This window comes from Pelecanus crispus, chromosome 1 (assembly GCF_030463565.1).
Source record: "Pelecanus crispus isolate bPelCri1 chromosome 1, bPelCri1.pri, whole genome shotgun sequence".
Taxonomy (NCBI): Eukaryota; Metazoa; Chordata; class Aves; order Pelecaniformes; family Pelecanidae; genus Pelecanus; species Pelecanus crispus.
The window spans coordinates 132,242,464-132,267,740 of NC_134643.1; positions in this window are offsets into that span (position 1 = coordinate 132,242,464).

The following is a 25,277-nucleotide window of genomic DNA, read 5'->3' on the forward strand; positions in this document are numbered from 1 at the left end:
ACCAGGACCCAAAGGTCTTTTTCAGCAAAGCTACTCCCCGATCAGTCATTCCCTGTAAGCCCATACGGCGGGCTGTCCCATCCCAGGTGCAGGGCTTTGCTTTTGGTTTTGTTGAACTTAGTGAGATTCTCCAGCCTGTTGAGGTCCCTCTGAATTGCAGCCCTGCCCTCCAGTGTATTTTACTTTTCTTCCCAGTTTGGTGTCATTTGCAAACTTGCTGAGTGTGCTTTCTGTCCTGTAGTCCACTAAAGATTATTGGTTCCCGTGCTGGTCCCTGAGGGATGACACTAGTTACTGGCCACTCGTTGGACTTTGTGCTACTGACCCTGGTGGTGAACCTCTGAGCCAGGCTGTCCAGCCAATTTTTAACCTTATGTACTCTCTGTTTTTCTAGGCTATAGTTCCCTAATTTGGCTATAAAGCTGCTATGGGAAAACACATCAAAGACCTTGCTAAAGCCAAGATAAACAGCATCCACAGCTCTCCCTTCATCCACGCTACCAGTCATCACAACTGGTAGAAGACTGGTAGAAGGCAATCAGGTTGGTTGAGCACAATTTGTTCTTAATAACTCCATCTGGCTGTTCCCAGTCACCTTGATCTTGATGTGCTTGGAAGTAAACAAGAAATTAAAGCTTTACAACTTAATTTTAGTGAAATCAGAGAAACTGGTATCAAAGTGACAAAATCTAGCTGAATATTGACAGAGCAAATCTACTGAGCTATTTCAGAGTAAAACCATATTTTTCTTTTAGTGTTGCCCAGGCTTATCCAGCTCGTGTAAAAAAACAAAAACAGCACTGCATGCTGTCTTGTGATAGAAGGAGTCATATAACCACAGATGTAGCTGAAGGCTTTGGCAACAGCTCCAGTATGAATAAGTTTAGGCTCCTTATAGACACACAGTTACTGCCATCCTATCAATTGATCTGAACAGATGACATTAGCTGAGATCTGATACCTTGAATTCAAAGCTTATTATGTCTGTACAGCTATTGAAATTTCTGAAGTGTAGAAGGGCAACGAAGCTGGTGAAGGGTCTGGAGCACAGGCCTTACGAGGAGCGGCTGAGGGAACTGCGGTTGTTTAGTGTGGAGAAGAGGAGGCTGAGGGGAGACCTCATTGCTCTCTACAACTACCTGAAAGGAGGTTGTAGTGAGGTGGGTGTTGGGTTCTTCTCCCAAGTAGTTGGCAATAGGACGAGAGGAAATGGCCTCAAGCTGTGTCAGGGGAGGTTTAGATTGGATATTAGGAAAAATTTCTTCATGGAAAGGGTGGTCAAGCATTGGAACAGGCTGCCCAGAGAAGTGGTGGAGTCACCATCCCTGGAAGTGTTCAAAAAAGGTGTAGACGTGGCACTTTGGGACATGGTTTATTGGGCATGGTGGTGTTGGGTTGATGATTGGACTGATGATCTTAGAGGTTCTTTCCAATCTTAATGATTCCTAGTTTTTACTTTCATTATAAATGATCCAGCCACCAAGCCAGGAAACATGAAATTGCTACTCTACCCTTAATTTGTTTAGTGGTGGACTTGTTAATGTTAGGTTAATGGTTGGACTGGATGATCTTAAACGTCTTTTCCAACCTAAACAATTCTATAACTCTATGATTCTATGATTGCAGGTAATCTCATTTAGAATTACAATCCATTCTTAATCTTAACTGCTTTCTTAGGCTGTTATATTTAAATTCATAATACATATACTTAAATTCTTGAAGGAACCTCATGTTCCTTATAAGAATGTTTCTTTTAATTAAACAGGATAAGTGTTTGCTACTGTGAGTGAAATCCTGAACCAAACAGAAATTGGATAGTGTTATCTCTGGGTGAATGTCTTTTGAGATAATTCCTGTTTGCACTGCCTCATTAAAGTTGACTAGCATATATTTAGCTCTCAAAAAAAAAAAAAAAAAAAAAGAAAAGAAAAGAAAAAAAAAGACCTTATAAGTATTCGACTTAAACCCATTTGCTTGGTAGGGTTTGCTCACCTTGTTTATAATTATCTCTACTTTTTAAATGTCAGTGTTATAAGGTTAACAAGTCCCACTTTCTGCAGCAAGTATATTTGAAGGAGACTGAGTGGAAGGAAAAACCCTTCCTTTTCCCTTTAAGTTGCTAAGGTGGTACAGGATGCTGTCAGCTGCACTTTATCAAGTACTAAGAACACCTTATTAATTCCTTCAGTTTTTGCAGTCCAGTTTTACTCCTGCATGATTTATGCTATGGATTATATTTGTGTTTAATCTATTTTTTAAGGCTAATTCAAAAGAATTCAATGGAATTTATTTCTGTTTATACAATTGTTGCCTAGGAAGTAGCAGTGAACAGTCTCACTGCTCTTTCGTAAGAAATGCATGTGTAGTTAGGGAGCAATTGTTTCCTTTCATTATTGGAAAGTTATTTTTTCTTTTAGATTGTTGTTTCTTTTTTCCTAATGTATTTTTGGAATTTTTCTTAAGTACAAATAACTCTGCTACTATTTCTCTAAGCATCTCCGAGTAGAAAACCTTTAATCTTCTGTGACACCTTTGTTATCATAAATAAATGCCACATTGAACGCAAATGCTCACAGTAAGGAATTACCTCTTAGTAAAAGGAAATGCAGGTGTGAGGTGTCTGTATGTTTCAAAGGTTTGTTAATGTAAAGCAGAGCCATTCAGTTCTAGGTCACCCCTTTATACCAGACCCGAGTAATAGATGGTAAAAAATCTTTGCATTCAGATGGCTGTGCAGTGGCCTCAGCAAAACAAATGCATCTACTGTCTAGTTTTCAGTGAATGGGTGTTAAATTATTAAATTATTGCCACAACTGCAAATCCTATGTCCTTGTTTTCCCCTCCCCTTCTTTAGCTGCAATGAGAGGCATTTTGGCAAAGAGAGTAATCCAGGATCGTGGACCATGCACCCTCCTCTCAGAGGTGCAGCTGGTGTTTATTGGTCACTGTTAAGCTATGTTGGCTGGTGTGATGGTCTGCTCCTGTAGGAGAGTGAATTTTCTTTGTGTCTAAGGAATTAACAACAAAGTTCCTAGATTTGCTCATCTAGGTCTGCTAACATGGGTAGATCCTTTCTGTAGATACCCATTCTTGAAAATCTGGGATGACAATTTTTCGTAAGTAACTCCAGGTATAAAAGCTTAGAAGCCCAACTGAAGAGATCTGAAGAAAACCCATTCTTTAGAAAGTGATAGATGGTTTTCTCTGAAACTCTCTGACCAATCTCAAGCTGAGTATCAGAAATAGCATAAGCTGATTAGGACTAGTCACTGTGAAAACTCTTTGTTTTGATGTAAAGTATTTTACAGAAGCAGTGATCTATAGAAGGGCTACTGTTGATGTAATACCCAAGAATAACACTCTGGCTTAACAAACCACTAGCAAAGCTCTAGTGTGGAAAGAGAAAGCTCCTCTAATGAGGTGAAAATTAAAACACTTGGCCATTATTCATTAAGAGCTTCTCTATGCATCAGGTAGAGTTTTACACAGCTGCCTCAATAACTTCAAGGTTTCATTCATATTTATGACTGCTGGCAGAGGTCTTCTGGTCATTCTGCAGTGTTTTAACACTGTGAATTCTGGGACCTTTTTGAAAGATCAGAACTGTGTAAGGCATACTTATATGTATTGCTAGAAGGATGTGGTTGTCTGGACAGTCAGATTGAAATGACAAACAAAACTGTAGCTGCTTATGAGACAACTTGATGAAGTACTCTACATAAATTTATTTAAATGTGTAGTCTCCAGCTTTTTTTTTGTTTTGTTTTAAGATGAATGTAGTAGCATAGGTGTTGAGGGACCTTTGCTAGCTAGTATAAGTTTCCATTGTGAACAATTTTTAATGTCACTTTTACTTATACTTTTCTCTATCACATGTCCTCCCTCTGCCTTCCTCCATTGAAGTCCTTACAAACCCTCCAGCATGCTCTGTGTCATCTCAGTCATAGGAAATATGTTGACTATGGTCTTCTAGCAAGTCTTCAGAGTAGTAGAAAGTCCTGCTTTCGTACCACAGGACAGTGGTTTCCCTAAAGACAGTGATAAAGCTTCTATTGCCTCAAACAAGATCCCCAAGCAGAGCTTTTTTTTTTTAAGGGCACATTTTCCTTTTGCCATGATGTTGCAGGGATAAAATTTCCTTAGGAGATTTATTTGGATCTATGGAAGCCAAGATCCTCTCTGATGCAGTCTTTCTAAATGCTGAACAAACATCACTTGCCTGAAAGAAATGTGCTTGCTTACTTTTTCCTCTTTTTAATCCCAAAACAGAGGAGGTGATGTTGAAAGACTGCAGCCAGTGGCTGTGGAACACAACAAAGTAAACTCAGCTTTGTCCAGCTTCCTTTTTGTCTAACTCTTCCTTTAAAATAAAAGCTCTCTTCTGCCTGCCTTTTTTAAAAATTATTTTCTTGCATGCCCTTGAATATTTTGATCTTCCAGTCATCCTGTAAAACCTATCTACTTGATTGGATTTAGGAGAGAATGTGGAAATGTATTCCAGAATTATGGCGTCTTCTTTTTTGTGGCTTGTCAGATGCAGTGAGTTATTTGTCCCTGCTGAATGTTTGTTCCTTAATGATGCTGGAATTATGATTTGTTGTAAATTAATGTCTCATAGTGAATGATCTTGAAGAGACCATCTTTACTATTCAAGTCTTCTGGCTTATGGGTGATTTGTGATGACTTCTCAGAAGTTTTCTATGCAGTACAGTTCACTTAATTGGGAGCGTTACAAATCTCACATAGGGGAATGTGTCTGGTACAGCACAGTCTGGTGCCTTTAGTAGCTAAGTGGCATGTTAGCATGTAAAAATCAATTGAAACCTAATACTGGCATTGCCTGCAAGTTGGAGTACTCTACAGGTACAAAATGGTATTGTAAAATGTAATTCTGGTTGTGTGGTCCTCCATTTGTCCGACTCATTCTTTTTTCCTGCTCTGCTATGGCCATTAAACAAATCAATCCTAATTCAGTGTAGATCCTAAAGCATTTTGTGCAAAGCTTGTTTTAAACTGGCTCATAAACCAAAAGGTAATATACAGCATATCAACACAATGTTGTCCTCCAAGCCAGTGGTACTTGTCGTGATCACTTAATATGATTTCCCTGCCTCCCTCCCCTCCCCAATGTGTGTTGGTTCTCCTGCATTTAAAAAGCAACAAAAAGAACACCCCAAAAAACTATTTTCCCTGGGAATCCCCTTTTCACTGTTGATTGCCTTAATTTGATATTTATCCAGAAATTCTTGCAAAATTCACTATGTTAGATTATCAGACTTGTATTTCTGCCAGCAAGGCTTAATGGGCTCTTAATTAGAGAGCTGGCCTAATTATGGATACCTGCCTCACCAGCTCTATCCCCAAGTATTACTTAAAAGTAAATGTAGTGATTTGTCCCTATTGTTCTCATTTTTCTTTAGGCTGTGCAAAGTAACCCACAAAGTTATTGGTTCATTGATTTAATCCTTGCATTTACTTCAGTATGTCATAGTTTCTGTCTGGATGGTTCAACTCTTCTGTTGCTGTTAGTTTATCATTGCCATGCATGACAGTTTTGGGGTTTTGTACTCTTGTGCTTTAAACAAATTCCACAAAATCCCACTAGCAATTTCCCTGTTACTTCTTTAGCTTTTTGGGGTCCTAACTTGTTTTTTTTGCAACACTCCAGGTTTTAAGAGCTGGTTTGGAGCTCCTGAAAGGTCTCCCATTTTCAGAGTACTTTGCTGAACACCTTCTGCAGTAAAGCGTGTCTCAAGTTACCTCTGTGAAGCAATAACAACAGTACAAGGGGATATAGCTAAGCTAGCTTTAAACTAGTTTCCCTGCTGCTGATAGGTCTGTGCTGCTAGATCAAGGAGCACCATTTGCTGTAAAACCCACCTGAGAAGCCAGGTAAATGCTAAGGAGATTAGCTCATGCTGAGCTCTGTACTGCTGCGGTGAAGATGCCAACAAGTGCCCAGATTGTCTAGTTTAAAGTGTGCGTACGCAATCTCCATCACTACCGTAGCTGCGGGACCACCATGCGCTACGGCAGGGGGAGAAAGCCCAAGCTGAAAACAGATGTAATCACCGGCTGCCTTGAGCGTGTTGTACTAACATATTTGTTTCTCACATGACAGCTTGGCTCTGCTTTCTCTTACGTTATGGTTGACTCCTATTTTGGGTAGTTTTAAGCATATATATTTCATTACAATTCAGATACTGTTTCCATAGCTTCCCACATTGATCAACTGTCTTTTAAGACCCTGGACAGATACTACTTGGGGATGAATTTAGCCTGGGACTTGGACCTTTTTTTCAAACAAAACTAACCGTTCAAAGGACTCTGGGTGTAGAGGTGGTGGTTGTTTACAAGTGTTAGTATCTGAAAAGCCAAAAAAGTTTTTGATCCCTGCCTGAACTTACAGGATTGTTTTAGCTATTTGGTTAGGGCAAGGTGTATATGGAAAAGTCTACAAATATCTTTTATTAGACCAGAAAAGGGGCAAGCTGTGGGCATACAAATGTTTCCTTAGGTCTAAACCAAAACCAACAACCTTAAAAGATGTTCGGAACAACACTGTTACTACTTCCTTGTGTAAATTGCTTCACCTCTCTGCATCTTTTTATTCTCCCTGTCTTTGTCTTGGCTTTTTAGGTCATAAGCTTTTCAGGAAAAAGATGTGTTCTTTTCCCATATGTTTGTATAACCTATCGCTAGGAAGTGCTGTTCTTGAATGGTGACAGAGGATGTGGGCACCTCCCTACACTACATTTTTCTCTCTGTCATTTTGTTCCCTGTGAACAGGAGCTTGTTTTGCATTTCTGCAGATGGTGTCAGAGGCTAGGTGGAAATATGAAATATGAGTCTTGCTCAGAGCATCAACCATCATCTGGCCCTTTCAGGTGAATTTTCCATGCTGGTCAAATGGTCAGTTTGGGATCATAGTGTGTGGTCAGAAGCACTGCTGGAAGTTTCTTGCTCCTGACTGTGTAATTTCTGATCTTGAATTGCATGGTGAAAAAATAAAAGCATGTGTACATTACAGTCACAACACTTTAAACGAGTTGATCGGATAAAGTAATAGTTGTAGCCCTGGCAACCTGAGGTTTACTGCTGCTTGATTTAACACTTTTTTCCATGCAGATTTAGCAGCTGGTTCCAAGCTCCGTGTTACTGGGGCTCACAGGAGACCAGCAACAGTGTTAGTTAGCTACAGTCATGGCTGTGATGGCAGTACCAGGTACATCCACCATCCCAGTGCAGGGAGCGAAGTTGGCCCTTTGGCCTTTAAGCACAGGGTAGCTTATTTGTTAATCACTGTTTCAAAAAACTTTGAGATCCCTTCAGCAAACATTCCTAAATATGGCCCAGTTCTTTTTGTACCACTGTATGAATTCATCTGAACACTTTTTGAGGTAAGAGAGCAGAAATGGGCTCGCATACTTAGCCACACCTAGTTATTGCTCGACTACCTGATCCGTGGAAAATGACAACCATAGTCCAAACTGGTCTGAGTGTAGGCAAGTTCACTACCTGCCATTCTGTAGCATGAAAGGCTCTTGGAGGTCTCATTTAACGGTCCTGTACCTGCATCATATGATTAAAAAATGCGATGCTAATGCCTTGAGCTTTTTTGCTTTGCTCTTGAAGCAAATGGTAGAAGAAGTTTTGCCCATTTTAAAGGAAACCTCATATAAATTCTAGGTCTGGAAGGCCTAGTACTGTATCTGAGTACCTAGAGAATAATTTTATTTGTTCATAGAAGATAAAAGCATGTATGATCCATGGTTAAAAGCCTCCATAATTCTTAACAATTAGACTTTACATTTTAACATAGAAAATGAATGACTTGTGTTGGAGTATCTGTATCCTTCTATGCTGCCCTGTGTTCAAACAGTCTTGGTATTATCGGGGAAAGGAAAGCAAAATTCAAAGTAACTTTTATTTTGGGAGTATCCATGTTATTTCTACAACATACTAAGCATTATATGGGATATCCTTACCCTGTCCTACCCTTACCCAGAAATACAAATAGGACATCAGAAAACTTAAGGGAAGCTAATGCTGTTAACCCTTTTGTGTTCTTGACTGCAGTATAATACATTTCAGACTAAATGGGATAGTATAAGGCATGTAAAAATATCTTCAAGGAACATTGCCAGTAGATGTTCATTTGCAGACATTATTTATAGGTTTGGAGGTAAGTGGTGACTTTGTTTCTTACTTGTTTATCTTGACCAAATATTTTTTCCTGGATGCAAAAACAAGCCAGTACCCATTGTAATTGCTGCACTATTCCTTCTCATAGATCAGCTGAGTCACTGATAAATAATTCACTTAGACCTGAAACCATCCTACAGACTAACTTTTATCTGCTGCAGATATTCCACTCTCTTGTTCACCTGCCCTACTTAGGTCATTAGGGGCACAAAACAAGAGCAAGACTGGCAATCTTGTCTAGCGGGTGTGAAGGAAAAGAGAAAACTTTCCCCCCTCTTTACATTAGACTTCTGTCATAGCACTGAAATGTTCAAATTATAACATGTCAAATTTTGTTATTTAGTAGCAAGAGAAATTTCAGTTTTACTCTCCCACAACCACTGCATCTGTTTTTTCAAACAGTTACTGTTGGCTGTCATTGGTAAAGAGCTTGGGAATATTATAAAACTTGAAAAATCACTAGCTAATTTTGGAACTTGGGCTATCATGATTTAGATGTTGACATGGACTTGAAGTGAGCCACACATTGCACAGAAACTATTCTGAAGCAAGGAGTCTGTTTCATGGGTTTGGTATCTGAGTTGATCTCGGCACAAGAATTGTTTTCATCTGCTAAGCACACATCCTTTTTTCAGCCATGCCTACGTAACAATAGTAGTAACGTTGACTGGATCTGGTATGACCAGATATCATGAAGAAATATTAAAGAAGCAGTAGGTGACACTGCGACTGGCCTGAGACTGCCAGCTTCTCCAGGACACCAACAACCATTACTGTGAAGTGCTGACACCTGGGCCCCACTGTTGCTGTGTCCCAGGATGTCCCTCTCTAATTCACTGTTCTTCTTGCCTGCCTGAAGTTTCTGCAGGCAAAAATGTCAAACCCATTGCCCTTTATTTCCCTCTGTTCTTGCACATCACCTGTTTCCTATGGCAGTGTGGCTATTTTGGGGTGACTTTATCCAAACAGATTAAAATGGATCTGTTCGGCTGCTGCAGCGGACTGCCGTTTCTTACCCTAAAATGTGCAATGTCAGTGCCATGAAGTGGTGCCAATTCCCACATTTTTCCCCCTTTGCCTTATCTGTCGTTTGCATGTCCTTGCATGTCTGCAAAGTTCACTGACTGATGCCAGTTTCCAGGCAGCAGATGTTCCTGTACTCAGCTTTCTGTTGAACAAAATATCAGCTAGTGACAACCCAGACATCTTTGCTTCTGTAACTTAAATGCACTAAATATGGCAAGGAGTCTACCTTAGCACTCACAATTTGATATTTTCTTTCAGGAGACTACTAAAAAGGTGGTTCCCATATGCACATTGATAGGAAAAAGAAGCAGAAAAACATACTGAACTTTGATTTTTCCCCTGTCTGTATCTGTTACTTGGTTGGTCGTTTGGCTACTAATTGTTGTAGTAGAGATTTAGCCAGAGTCCATAATTCATATGATAGTTGCTCTTTAGTTTGCTAGCTGTTCACAGTGGCTTCTCTGATGATATTTTTTGTGTGTTGTTCTTTCTTTGAGAAGTTCAGAAAATGACGTGGGTGTGGAAAAGGAGGACGAGGGGGATGTGAGTGCCCCATCCCCCACCCTCTTTTTCCATGGTCTTTGTTTTAATATGAAAATTGCTTCACATTTTCTATACCACCAGTTCTAGCAAAGTGTTTTGGGGAATCAGCATGGTCCAGTCTTTTCCAGTAGGAAATCAGCAGACCATAGACATTAAAGGAAGTTGCATCATTAAAAGACACTTGCTTTCAAAATTTTCAGGCTTTGGTAGAAGTCAGCTGTCTTTTTGTAACTAGAAATATATGTGGAGTTCATGTTCAGGAAAGAAAATTAGCTTGGATAATTACTTATTAACTAATTTTCTTCAGAATTATGTTCTCCTTATAGTACTTAGTATAATTTTTTCCATGTTTATTGAAAATATCCCTTTGTTAGAAAACTAAACCATAATCTACCATTGTGCTGACAAAGGTGTAAGGACTTAGTTGCCAACTTGTTCATTCCAGTACGAGTAGTTGTGCTTTTGAAACAAAAGTCATATTTTACAAAATTAATTGAGCTTTTAATGAACAAAAGTTCTCCCAAGCTTCATTCAAATGTGGGGTAAATGTTTCTCAAGTGGTCCATTCTCAGGCAATACCTACCAAAGTTGAATTTTATATGCTGTATGAAGATTTTTAGCTCCAGAATCTTTTCAGAAGGAAATGTCAGGAAACAAAAAATGCTGTATCAGAATATTTGCTCCAATTAACTGACTAAAATCCATTGTCTTTGCTCCAGGGTGCCCATTTTTCCATATTACAAACAAGATTCATTCAACTTGGCCTATAATTTGGTATAGGTGGAAAGCTTTAATTGCTCCATCAATTTTACTGTCTGCTTTAGGTATTTCTTGCCTTTCTCTTAGGTTTTGTAATTTTTTAACTTCTCATTCTTTTAATGATTTAGGAATCTCTGTCCTGATGACTTTTAAGTAAAACCTGTTTCAAAACAATGCAACTTAAAAATACTTATTTTGGCTCTATACAAGTAGGCTCATTTAGCGCATCTGTATATTGCTGAAAGTTTCCCTGTCTTCTATGGATATTTTTCTTCTTTTTTTCCACAGCTGTGAAGTTCTAGGTGTCTCTTACAAAAGTATCATCATACCAGTCATCTACAAACAGTTTCTGCAGGAATTTCTTTTTTATCTTTGTTGCCAGTGAGTCAATGACCAAGTATATTTTCATCAATCTACATAACATCTTTTGTAGCTCTGAAATCAGAGGTTGTTTGAGGTGGTGGGAACAGGAGGTATATTAAACAATGCTGGTTAAATGAAGACCCAAGAGTATGCCCTAAGCTATCAAATTCCCACAATTACTTTTCACCAAATAAGCACTTCAATATAATTACTGTGAGCTCTGTAGAAAATAAAGATTTAGGAATATTTTTGCTTACCTTCAAAGGAAATGGCTACCTTAAAGCATCTATGCTAAATTTAACAGAAGACTGACTAAGAAAATACTTTGTTAAATAGATTTAACTAAAGATCTATTCCATTACTGATAACAGGAACAATGCAGTGAAGCCAAAAGAAAAGGTCTGTAAGTCTGGTCCACTGGAAGAAAGAAAAGCCATTTAAGCACTTTGAAAATACAAACTTCATATGCCATGGTGTTGGTTATGTTTTCTTGAATATTGGACTCATCTGAGAAACCAGCTTCCAAGCATTAGGGAGGCCTCTGAGTCAGAATGGGTTTTGTTTTATTGATATCCAAGCTAATAAAAGAGCAGCTCCACAAACAAACTCCATCGTGTGAGCTAGAGCATGCTCTTGGGTCTTCATTTAGCCAGCACTGGTGAGGAGATCTCTTTCCCCTCCTTCACCTCACACAGTCTCTAGTTTCAGAGCTCCCGAAAACCCTCATGTAGACTGATGGAAAGGTACTTCACCATTGACTCCCTGGCCACAGATTAAAAAGAAAATCCTGCAAATACACAGGCGAGTCTTTCTTTCTGTTTTGCTACAATACATTCATTTAGGAGAAGTGAATCCTGGGCAGAAGTCTAATCGTAACAATACTCTTCCTTTTTTTGTATCTTACCCTGCTATGAACTCCCTCCTGCTCTTAGTGCAGGTATGCTGGTGTTCTGCTTGAGATGTTATGGGACAAATTTGTTTTCTCCTTGTGGCAGTACTGTGCTGTGAGATTTAAACATTCCCTTTGGGTAAAGAATTGCCTTATACAACAGATTTGATTACACAGTATAACATTAATCTAGAAATGAGGGCCAGGCCCACTGCTGAGGGTGAAAACCAGGAGTGGATTGTGGTAAATCCTGCCCATTTATTCCAGCTGCGAATTTCAGCAAAAGACTGCTGTAGGGACCAAGTTGTTTGGGCCAACTTGAGAAGACATTCTTTTATTGTGGTATTTCTGAACTGGAGTCTGACACTTGCCCATTTCTGATGAGAAAGACAACGTTTACTGGTGTGCTGCATTATCATATACCAATAGCTTCTCAAACTCTTTTGTGCTTCAGGTTAACCCTATACCACTACATTAAGGAATACCTAGAACCCCCTTCCCTCTAAGTGAACACCCACCGTGATACCAGAGGATTTAGAAATTATATTCTTTCCATAATGTTTTTGAGGACAGGTACTGAAGCTGTGAAATAACTGTGGTAATTAGTAAGTGTCTGTGAAATGAAAAATCACAGAGCAGAGAGAGAATACCTCAAGTACTCTGCAATTGTTGTAGTGCTTTTTATTATCCTCAAAGACAGGCAGAAGAGCATTTTAACACTATCATAATTTTCCACACACAAAACATTAATAAAAATTGGTTCATTGTTTAGTGTTTTACTAAAAGCAGCTACTTCATCCTCCTGGCCCTTTCAGGTCACTATATTAAAATTTAATATTTGACTCTGGCAGGAACTAGAAGGATTTAAAATGGCTTCAGGACTACATTTATGAATTTCTTAGTTGCACGAGAGATTCTGAAGTAGCCACTGAATCTGCTGACCTGGAGGCTATGTTTGTAGTTTGTGTTTTTGAACCACCTGGGCTAGTTACCTCTGGTAGAGGGCAAGGCTCATGAAGATACTCTGTCTCCAGTACTCAAAGCTATCCAGAGGCAGCTAAGCATTACACTCAGGTCATCCACAAGTGTAAAGACAAGTGTGAGATGATAAAAATATGTGAAAGGAACTTCCAAAAATAAACATCTTACTGCAATCAGTCAGGATTCATCTTACTTGTTTCAGAGGTTTACAAAGTAGATTCTCTTTGTATTCAAAGGAAAGAAGTGACACCAATTTCTGTCGCTTACTTTAGGTATTTACTTGAGGACTCATGCCCTAAAAGCTCAGCATTTAATCTGACACATCCCACCTGTGACATCTAAGTGCTGAGTGAGTCACCCATCACTGCATAACTTCTAAGGCAGCTCATTAATACTAAGAAGAGGGGAAGCCCTGTTCACATCTGTCCAGCATGTTGGTGCTCTAAACCCTGCAAACAGCTAGAGGACATAGACAACTTTCACATACACACAATAAGTTCCTTGAAACCCATAAAGAAAGATTTATCTTAGTAAATACCACTTAGTGACACTTGCTGTTATCTATTTGTGAATGTGCAGGCAGTCACTCTACAACACTTAGCTGGTAACTGTCACTGGGCACAAGCTTTTGGAGAGATGACAGCACAGAAAAGGCCTTGTATGTGTGCAAATATGTTGAAACAAGTTATTCCCTCTCTAGACAGCAGGAAGAAAACATTTCACCTATAACTGGGCTAAACAGTTTTGTGAGGTGCTCCGCATGATGTAGGGAATTGCTATGTGACTCACTGGTGCCTCCACAGATGTGAATGGATAGATGGAGCGGGGGAAGTGAGCTTTTCTCTGTAGAATCCCAATAATTTTTCTTTAAATTACATAAATGAGTGAACATTTGCTTAAATCCCCAGGGCTGAGTCAGAATTCTGCAACACAGATTACTCTTTCTGCCTCTTGAGTGCCTACTCATGTTCAGAAGAAGCCATTCAGAGTTATTCCCTTTGAAAAAGTGGCTGTATTTAGTTTGCATGCCTGCTCTTTCTCTATAAGGCAGTCATAAAACCACACAAGAAGCATTACAGAACATCTTTACCATGGAGTCCTTTCAGCTGGCTGTAAGGAAGGCAGTAAGTAGGTTCATACTGTTGAGGTCTGTATATGAAATTATACAAAACTACTATACTCTTCACATCCAGATCATCTTGGATTAGGGACTTGGCGGTTTTTCCTAAAGGGAAAAGCATAATTGCCCTATCCTAAGTAATTTTTTAGGGAGAACTGTAAAAGGTGGTTGTTTACTATCTCCTCAAACAAGCCCCACTATTTAATAAAGTAATATATTTATACTTGCATTGCCTTTACGCATCCTTACGTGGGAGGTATATGAGTAAATATACAGCTCACCTTTGAGGACATGAGCAATAATAATAGACAGACATTGCAATAGTAATTGTGTGTGAAAATTGTGTGTGGTCAGAAAGCTCTGGTCTTGCATCCTAGCTTGGTTATCTTTTATGTGTACTGCAACTTCCTCACTGACCTTTGCTGAGAACGAAAGCTTACTGTCTGAGATCAGTGGTCTTGAAGCTGGAGCTTTCTTTAATGACACTGATTTATTTACCCTTCTCTAACAGTATACTTCATCTTCTTTTAATACACAAAAATTAGGTTATCTCTGCCATGAACAAGAAACACAGAGAATCCCAACAATAGCAAGGAACTGAATTTTTATACTTCGCCTTTATTTTCCCACTTCACGTCAAAAAATCATTTACAGTCACTACAAGAAGAGATACATTTTGGCAAAGGATAATTTTCTTTCACAACTTTCCTTGTAATCTTCTGGCAGATTTTCCCTTGCTCAGAGAAAAAAAAAAAAACCAAAAAAAAACCCCATAAACATTAAGAGGCTGCATTAATATCAGTTATGCTGCACCATGTGGCCATGTCCCTTCTGTTTTGACACACATGAGAATTATGCTCAAGAATATGAAAGCAACATACTCAGGATTTCCTTAATAGGAAAAATGCTTTGGAACCACACTGGTTGCATAAAAATTGAACTGATGGATCACACCTGAGCTAAAGATTTTTGTTGCTGGTTTTTTTCTTTGCACTGATTTGAGAGTGTGTGTCAGGCTGGATCCAGTGAACAGAGATGAAACCTGAGGGGTTTGCTGTTTCCTGAAACTATTTTACAGGTGAGCTTTCTTGGAAGGCTCTTTCTATTTATCTGTAGAGTTTTCTTTTCTTCCCTTGGCATTTATTCTATCATCTGATAAAACCATCTTACACGGAAGAAGGAAACTGGTTTTCCTCTCACAGTACAGATCAGATATCTGAATTACTAGACTGTGGTGATAATATTTCCATTGAACAGGTCAAAATGGGATGCAGCAGTATTTTTAAGTTGCAAGCACTCAGCTGTAAGCCACAAAGCTTATTTTTTCAGTTTTCAAGGTGTTTTTAATTGAAGTTGAAATGAAATGTGGCAATACCCTGATTGCAGTTATTCTTTCAAGGTCATACTGCAATCTTTTAACTTAATTTTCTTTCAGGTCTTATGGAGCTTCTCTCCCTTGGGAAATACGGAGTTATTCACTTGTTGAGGGAAACAGGGAGGATATTGTTTAATATTTTGCTTTGTTTATACAATGCCATTCGAAACATTTCAGGGCTCTGATTAAACTAGAGGAAATGACTTTATAACTGGAGTTTCTAAAGGCAATATATTCTGGGACATGTACTCCAGCCTTTCTCTGCCTCCAACAATTTTGTAAATAACTTTAATCTGCCTGTGAATGCCATAGCTGTGTATCAGCAATGTCTAGAGCATTGTTCAGGGGAAGGAAACGGAAGAGTGGGAACATTGTGAACAAGCTCCTGACAAAAAATGTGAATATATCCTTTTAATGGATAGCTTCTGTTTCTTCAAAGTAAATAAACAATAAAATAAAAACCTACTATTGTGAAATCTGATATTGTAAAATTCCTTTTTAGGTAGAAAACTGTGTTGAAGCATGAATCTTGGATCACTCCTTAATTTTGTTTAAATGAAAACTGTATCTGAAGTTCCTGAATTAATTCCTCTCATACTGAAATGTTAGCACAGCTTAGATTAAGACATATTAAAAATCTCTCACTTCATTAAGAAGTTATTAATAGATTTGCTGCAACCAGTCATCTTGAAGAAACACAATGTAGTATTTTTATCAGCAGAATGTGAGCATTTTAAAAATAACGTTCAATCTGAAATAAAAGGCACTTGGAATGAGTATGATTAATAATTTAATACAAAGATTGGCAAATTAATTAGGCTGGGTGGGATTATTTTTCTTAATGTTCCTCTCATTGACAAAGAATTAATGACATTAATGTTGCTCGGGGGGACGCAGTAAGGAATGTCATTGGCACTCCTTCTTCCCAGGTCTTAACAACATGAGTACTGGCAGCAGACGTACTGGCAGAGAGGTCTCAGGAGCTCACATATGGAGCTGGCTTGGCTCCTGGGATGTTGGAGGCACTGCCTCTTTGCTGTTCGATAGGTGGCAAATCTTTGCATCAGCTTGTTGGCCCTGCGAACGCGCCCGGTAGCAGCAGCAGCCTGTGGCAGAACTGGCCGTGATGGTTGGGGCTTACTGGCCCGAGCTAGCCGTGCCTTCCCGGCAGCCAGGGTGCTGTGGTATTTGGCAGATTTCTGTGGGAGAGGAAGGGAAGAAAGAGAGAGGAAGGAGAGAATGGAAACAGCTACATGTAAACAGGACTAGTTATAACCGAATCCTGCTGGCATGCTGGGGACTGCCTGTGCCAGCCTTTACTTGGAAGGTCTGGGGGAGTTGCTGTGATATTCATCATCAAGTTTTTGGTAGTTTTAAATGCCACTAAATTCTACTAAATGTCTCATTTCCCGGTTAGCCACCCTAGGCAAAATGCTTGACTTAGCAGCTGGAAATCGAAGAATGTTGTTTGTGTTAACTGATTTGGGAGGAAAAGGAGAACCATTAATGGTATGAGTGACAATAATATGAAGAGATTTTTCAAGCAGCAAAAGCACTGAAATGGAATACAGAGGTAATCAGCAAGTTCTGAAATGCAAGCAGTAGGTATCTATCTGATTTTCTCCGAGGCCTCTGAAACAGAGAGGACATTACAGTCAGAAAAAAAATTGGTTCAGAACTGTTCAGTTGTGTTTCTTTTTCAGAGCTTTTCAAGCTTTCTGCTTGAACTGATATCTATAAAACAAGCTAAGCTTAAAATTTTGGACTCTACGTGAAACATTGTATCAATATATATAATACAAGTGAGGCTGGTATGCACGGGCCAGGGGTATATTGCATTGTATTCAAAACAAAGCACAGAATTCAGGGGCGCTTGGATGGATGCTATGTAAACTACCAAAATTAAATCAGTCTTCTGGGCATATTCCAAACATTCAGCCTGATGAAATGGTTACTGGCTACAACCAGAAAATGAAAAGGGAGTCTATAATGAAACTAGCATTTCAGTTTTAAAGCATAGCCGTTGCCACAGCAACCTCTGTAATGGACATATTTAATCCTAAAATTCAGTGCTGCATCTGAACTGACTTGAACAGTAAACAGGATGTCAGTGCTTGCAAACCATTTGACTAACTGTGAAGCTTTTAGCCTTCCCAGTCGGGATGAAAGGGGTACCTGTACATAAACTGGTGATGAAGGATATTGATTACCTTGATGCCCTATAAATTTTCTTTTTAAGCTGTTTATTTGGTTTCATAAGACTAACAAAGATAAGCATAGCATAAATAATATTCTGAGGACGATACTAGGATGAGATAGATATTTTTGGAGACTGTCAGTTTTCACAAGCCCAAGGTTCACGCATCAAATGGGTTTAATGTGCTTCTATTTACCAGCCTTTCCAGCATGGTGTCACAAGATAACTGACCTGTCTCTGGTTTGAGCCCTGAGTCATATCTGTTTTACTCTAAGATTGTTTTTCTCCTTGTTTTAATCCTCTGTCTACTTTTACCAGAATGGAAAAATGAGATGACACCCTGCCAGTTTTTAGGACAAGTGAGAATCTTACTATTTCTGAGGACGATGTGTCTCACCATAGGTTCGTTATTCCTTCTAGACTCTGACTTAAAGCATAAATCTGATAAGCTTTATATGGCATTAAACAGGCCATGAATTTCATTTTACAGAGTCTGAAACTTGTTTCTTTTTGGATCCCACTGTGATTTGGAAGAAGCAGAGAAGTTTTAAGATGGGCAATGTTGTAACTGAATTATTTTATTTGCAGCAGGTATGTCAGATCTCCATTCTTTTAGATGATATTGTTTATGCTTCAGATAATGCAGGTACAAGATGGCTTAACCCTTAACTTTCCTGCAAAACATCTACTGTCAGAGAGATCCATGAAGCACTGTAGTTTAAGACCCTCACTTTGTAGCTCCCAGACTGTGAAAGGAATTGAAATAATACAGGCATTGATTTACATTATGGCCATGTGCTTGATAAATTAATCTCTTTTCCATTATGTAGACTGAGGCTGTAAACATACCACAAGCCAGCAGGACTCATCAAGGGACGGCACAAACAGTTCATCTTGCTACTTAAGTACAATTTAAAATAGAGCTACCCCAAAAAGCTGTACTACCCTGCTGGCTGGATCCCTGCTTCTAGTACTGGAAACCAGAGCAGCCTAACTTGTCTCAGTGCTAAGCCTCCTATTACGGAGAGACCTGGACAGGCTGGAAGAGTGGGACAGCAAGAACTGTATGGATTTCTACAAAGACAAGTGCAAGGTCCTGCAGCTGGGACAACATAACCAAAGAGCCCAGTACAAGCTAGGATCTGATGTGACTGGGGAGCTGGGGGTCCTGGTGGACAACAAGCTGAAAATGGCTCAGCAGTGCACCGCTGCACCAACAAAGGCAAATCGGATCCTGGGCTGCATCCATAGGGGCACTACCAGCAGAGATAGAGAAGTGATCATCCCACTTGACTCAGCAGTTGTCAGACCACACTTGGAGTGTCCAGTTCTGGTCCCCAAAATTCAAGAAGGATGTGGACAGACTGGAGAAGGTCCAAAGGAGGGCCATGAAGATGATCAGCCTATGGAGATGGAGAACTGGCCCTATGTGGAAAGGTTGAAGAAGTTAGGTCTTTTCACCCTGGAGAAGAGAAGGCTGGGGTGACCTTGTCACAGTTTCCCAGTACTTAAAGGGCATCTACAAAGAGGACTGGGGTTCTCTCTTCACAAGGAGCCACATGGAGAAGACAAGGGGCAATGGGTACAAGTTGCACCGGAAGAGGTTTCATCTCGGTATAAAAAAGATTTTTTTTTAACAGTGGGAGCAATCATTTACTGGAACAACCTTCCCAGGGGCATGGTGGGGTCCCCATCACTGGAGGTTTTCAAGATGTGACTGGACAGGGTGCTAGATAATCTCATCTAGGCTCTCTTTTCCACAAAAATTTGGACCAGATATCTTTTGAAGTCACTTCCAATCTGGGCTATTCTATAAGTCTTTAATTTAATCCCTTAAAAAACAAGCAAACACACATTTTCAGGACCTACCATCCTGACTGCTGTAGGTAATCATATGTAATTGCAGTGAACCACTTCTTATGCCTCAGTGTGCTAAGAAATATCTGAAAAGTGAAGTTATGTTAACTAAAGAATCGATGAGGTAAGAAATAAACTGAACTAAGCTAAGCTTGAGATGTGAGAAAGCTAAAGAAAGCTTTCAAAACTGAGCTAAGCAATGAATTAATGACTAAGCAATGTGGACCATGACAAGTACAATTCCTATTTCCTTCCTATTTTTATTTAGTGGAGTAGAACTCACCCTTTTCATGAATGAAATTACCTGTGAAATGTGGTGCTGCTTGTGGCTCACAGTGGGCTGGGTAGGCACGAGAGAGCTCTGGGTGGCACCCAAGATGGCTCTGTAAGGAAACCCTTTCTGTCTGTTGTCAATATTGGAGAAAGAGTAGCTGTGGGCAACAGTGCCCGCATTATACCAGGAAGTCTTGCACCCATATTAGCCTCAGTATTTAGCTTTTGTTAGGAGCCTGTGTGCCTGCACTCATGGTACTAGGCTGTGCTTGCCTCTTTGGTAATGGTGTTACAGACTGGCTCAAGGCTGCTGGAGGTTGCAGCGCCAGCAACGGGCTGATGCCATTTGCAGACAGGCAGTGGGAAGGAGGGCAGCACTAGTGGGACATGGCTGCAGCCACAGTCACGGGAGTGGCCAGGAGACACAGTGGTGGCCAGTGTGGGCATGTGCTAGGGACAGGTGGTGTGGTGTGCCAAAACTAGCCATTGCACCCCATCCCCAGAGCTCCTAACTGAACAGAGCGGGCTTGGCTGGAAACAGAGCAGGGACATGAGGTGTGGTGGCACGTTACCTCCAAGCTGTACCACCCCTTTGCTTTCACAGGTCAGGGTTTATGCCTGCTGAGCCGCTTCACATCCCTTTCCTCCTCCCTGAGGGAGGGGAGCATGTGCTGGCCAGAGAGTTTCCTGGGGAGTTGGGTAGGGAGAGGCACCGAGTAAAATTATAGAATTGATTAGGTTGGAAAAGACCTTTAAGATCACCAAGTCCAACTGCTAACCTAGCACTGCCAAGTCCACCACTAAACCATTTACCTAAGCACCACATCTACATGTCCTTTAAATTACCTCCAGGGAATGGGACTCAACCACTTCCTTAGGCAGCCTGTTCTAATGCTTGACTACCCTTTCCGTGAAGAAATTTTTTCCTAATATCCAATATAAACCTCCTCTGGTGCAGCTTCAGGTCATTTCCTCTCATCCTATCACTTGTTATTTGGCAGAAGAGACTAACACCCTTTCAGCTAGTTGTAGAGAGCGATAAGGTCTCCCCTGAGCCTTCTTTTCTCCAGGCTAAACAACCCCAGTTCCCTCAGCCACTCATCGTAAGACTTGTGCTCTAGACCCTTCACCAGCTTCAATGCCCTTCTTTGGACACGCTCCAGCACCTCAATGTCTTTCCTGTAGTGAGGGGACCAAAACTGAACACAGTATTCCAGGTGCGGCCTCACCAGTGCCGAGTGCAGGGGGATGATCGCTTCCCTAGTCCTGCTGGCCACACCCTTTCTGATACAAGCCAGGATGCTGTTGGCCTTCTTGGCCACCTGGGCACACTGCTGGCTCTTCTTCAGCCAGCTGTCGACCACCATCACTGCGTCCTTTTCCGCCAGGCAGCATTCCAGACACTCTTCCCCAAGCCTGTAGCATTGCATGGGGTTGTTGTGACCCAAGCGCAGGACCCAGCACTTAGCCTTATTGAACCTCACAAAAATGGCCTTGGTCCATCGATCCAGCCTGTCCAGATCCCTCTGTAGAGCCTTCCTACCCTCAAGCAGATCAACACTCCTGCCCAACTTGGTTTCATCTGCAAACTTACTGAGGGTAAGTCCTCCCTGGGAAACAAATGAAGATGTGATCCCTGCCAAAAATAAATGTACTGGAGTTTTTCCTTTGATTATACAACATTCAATATCCCAGTATGAGCCCTTTTCTCCTTTTCTGCACATATGACTTCCTCTTGGTATGCTTACATATCTCTCTCTTTTAGTATCCCTTCCCTTGTGAATAACCTTTTAGAGGAAAATGGTTTAGGTCAGAAGTTAGAATCAATATTTTCTATTTAACCTAAATATTTAGGTTATAGTTCCATCTTCTCCTTTCTGACTCTTTTTCTAAGTGCTGTTGAACTCATGCATGACTTTTGTTTTTCTGGTAAAGTTTCTTGTAGACCCTTTTCGGTTGAATTGTATCTTCTATATGCTGGAAGTGATGCCATTGCTTAGACTGCTTCAGAAAAGATATTTACTAATTTTAGGACATGCTAGATAAATTCAAGTTCAAGTTTTTGCATAAATGTGCTTGCAAAGAAGCTGTGGAGGGTAGGGCTGAATTACCACTCCCTTGAGAGAAGAAGCGATAGTAAAAAATGATTGCCAGCTACCAAGAATGTTCATATTATGTGCTTTGGAAGGTTGTCTTTCAGGTACATCTCAGTTATTGCAAACTTGCTGAACAATTAGTTGTATGAGTAAATAAAATAATGAAAGGAAAGAGACAGATGTGGAATTTGCCAGGTATAATCAGCATAGCTGATCCAATGCCATTTCTAAAAAATTAATAGAAAAGTGGGACATAAAAAATGTGTAAAATATAACCATAAAAATGCCTTCACTTTTAATAGTCTGAACATCAGATGTTCCCATAAAGGTATGTCATTATATCCAATCTTGTCCTGTCTTCTTTTTGAAACAAAAATAACTATAAAATTAAGTCTCTACCAGTAACAACTTCTATTGTGGCTATATATTGAACTTAAAAGAGACAATATTTTATCTATGTAACACTATTTATCAAAACAAAGTCTTAGAGTGAAGTCGTGGAATTGCAGGCACCATATTTTATTATTCGTGTCATCTTTGAATATTTTTTATCAAGTGAATTTACTATACGCCCACTATCCCTGGTGCACACTGAAGTCCTCTAATAACGTGAAATTATTTTTACATTACTTCCTTCGTATTCTTTGAGCACTTTAAAAATAATCAAGAGATGCTTTTAAATTTGAAAGCTATTTAAATAACAAATATGTAGGGCAATACCCTTTCCACTGAACGGGTTCTATTACTTTGCTTAGGCAGCATAAACCAGTCAGCCTCTGGCAGCATCTGTCCAGCTGAGAATATGCTTGATGAAAAGGAAACTTCAGTTGGCATGTAGCTTGTTCACTCACCTTCTTTACCAATCAGTCACACCAAAGCAGTCATACAAAGCATGGAGGGACAGAAGAGTGCAGCTGCACGGTGCTCATTCGCATGTGGTCTAGGGTACCATGGGGGGAGCTTTACCAACAGAAGCAGAGAAAAGTGACAATCATCGGGCCTTCAAAATATTGCCACAAAAGTGTTTTGTTTTTTAATTTTGAAAGGGTAGCCTCTGAGGATACAACTCCTTCCCGGGCTGCTCCATGGCCCTCTGACTCCAACCCTGCTCCTGACTGGAGAGCGCTCAGGACTGGGATCCTGCCTGGGGAGAGAGCGGAGAAGGGGGTGCCCGCAGGTACAAGTCCACACCACAGACCCTGCAGGCCATCACAGCCCAGCCTGGACTGTTACCAGGGGGGCTGGTGGCCCATGCTTCTGGCCTGCTCTCCGGGATTCATTGGGGAGTCAGAGGCAGGACTGGTCAGTGCCTTCCTACTGCCTGCAAGGGAAGGGAAAAAAAACCTGGGTTTTGAGGGAGTAGCTCCTTGTAGACAAATGGTGCCAGCTACTCCAGAGGAGCAGCCAGCCTTTTCCAGCTTTGCAGGATGCTCCAGTGAGGATGGCAACCTGCAGCTTCACTACCAATGCTGCTCCCTCTTGTCCATGGCTGCCAGCGTATCAAGCTGTTACCCCTACCTTCTGTATTATCTAGGTGCCGTCTAGCATGAGGTGCCATCTGGTTCTGCATATGATCCATCAGATTCACAGCAATCTATTCAAATTAGCAGGTGGCATCATCATTTGGAAGTCATAAAGTTGTGACCACCTTGTATGGAGTAGATTGCTTCTCACTTTTTCCAGTGCCATAAGCTTCCAGCAGGAGCATTTGTGACGTGGAATTACACTGTGGAGTATTAAAATACCTTAGCTATTTTTGTCCCAGAAAATGAAGTCTTAAGTCTTAATCTGAAAGATATCCAAAGCTCTTTTCTGCATCCGTAGGAGCCAAGAATAGCAGCAGCAACAAGAAGAAAAAGCTTCCTGTTCTGTTGAACTCTTAAAGTTTTTTAAAAGTTTCTGCTTTTACATCACACACCAGAACAGGAAGATTTGCCAGTGTCCTCTCCTTGCCCCAAACCCTAGCACTGGGGTATGCACTCAGTAGGAGCCATTTCTGAGGATATCTGAACATGCAATTCCCCCATATCAGCTAAACATGCTGGCTTCTGTTTACACAGCCATGTCTTCTTCCAGATGTCAAGCCATAGCAGGAGAGAAAGTCTATGTGAGGTTAGTGGAAATATGTGAGAATCCAAAAACCATCGCCATCCTTCTAGCACACCTGGAGGCAAACATCTGAAGATCCAATTAAGAATCACTCAGCATCTTTTGAATGCTGTTTTACTTTAAAATCCAGCTTCGGTTGCTCCCAAGAGACTTGGACACTGGTTGCCTGACCTGCAGTTCTTTTGGCAATTACTGCTGGCAGTATTTGTTCTTACGCGGTGATTCATTGTTTACTTCCTTTGACATTTCACGTTGTAGGAGTAGTGAAGGTAAATTGTTCATATGATCACATGGATGCTGTATGTCTTCTCACAGCAAGTTCACTGCCTTCTACCCCAGTGTGTTTACTATATATCATGAGTATTAGAATTGCTTTCAAGGAAACCAAAATCTAGGGAGAAAAAAACCACTATAAAATGTATTGATGGAAAGCAAATATAATGATAACTTATAGTGACTGCTAGCATCTGAACCAAGAAGCTATAAAATAATATTCATCATTCTACCACTGTTTTCTCCTCAAACTTGTTGGTAAAGTTTCTTTTTCATCATTTTGGTCAAGTAACTTTTGGCTGATGTCTGCACCTCCATCTGTGAAACTTCAGTGATGTTATCTGAGGAAAATAGGAGCAGATGGAAAACATTTTAGCTCCATACTCACTGAGCACAAGATTAAAAGAAAGGACATGGTGCATTTTTAGTAAAGTAGGTGATTACACATAAAGCATTCCTTTTCTGTCTGGGAAGCTGTATAATTTACAGAGCAATCTGGACTTCCTTGGTCAGCTGGTTTTGAAAATAAATTTTCAATTCTGTTGCCACTTCTTCTTCTTCTAGGCAATTCAGAGGGTCCTTGATAATCAAAATCAACTCTCTGTTCTATTGCATACAGAATATCTGGCTATGAGCCTGGTGTCACTGGCAGAATTTTGGGGTTTTTGATCATGGGTTGATTTAGAGGACACCAGGCCTGCTGGCAGCAGGCGGGGTACACCTGTCTCATTGGGGGAAAAGGATCTTTGTGCAGGAGTTAGCAGAGCTCATTGAAAGAGCTTTAAACTAGATTTGAAGGGGGAAAGGGATAAAAGCAGGCTTACTAGAGATAAGCCTGGGGACAGCATGCCAGTGTTTGAGGGACAGTGTGCTAGCGAGGCCCTTCAGTCTGCTGTCTCAGTGGAGGTAGGGGATGGAGTTCCACGTGGCAGCAAAGACACAAGGGATATTGATGTGTTAGAAACCACGGAAGCGCCTGAGAATGGTCACATAGCAATTAGGGCTTCTCCCTGCAAAAAGGAGGCAGGATCAATAGACCAACTGAAGTGCATCTACACCAATGCACGCAGCATGGGCAACAAACAGGAGGATCCGGAAGCCATTGTGCAGCAGGAAGACTTTGATATAGTTGCCATCATGGAAACATGGTGGGATGACTCACACAACTGGAATGCTGCAATGGATAGCTATAAACTCTTTGGAAGGGATAG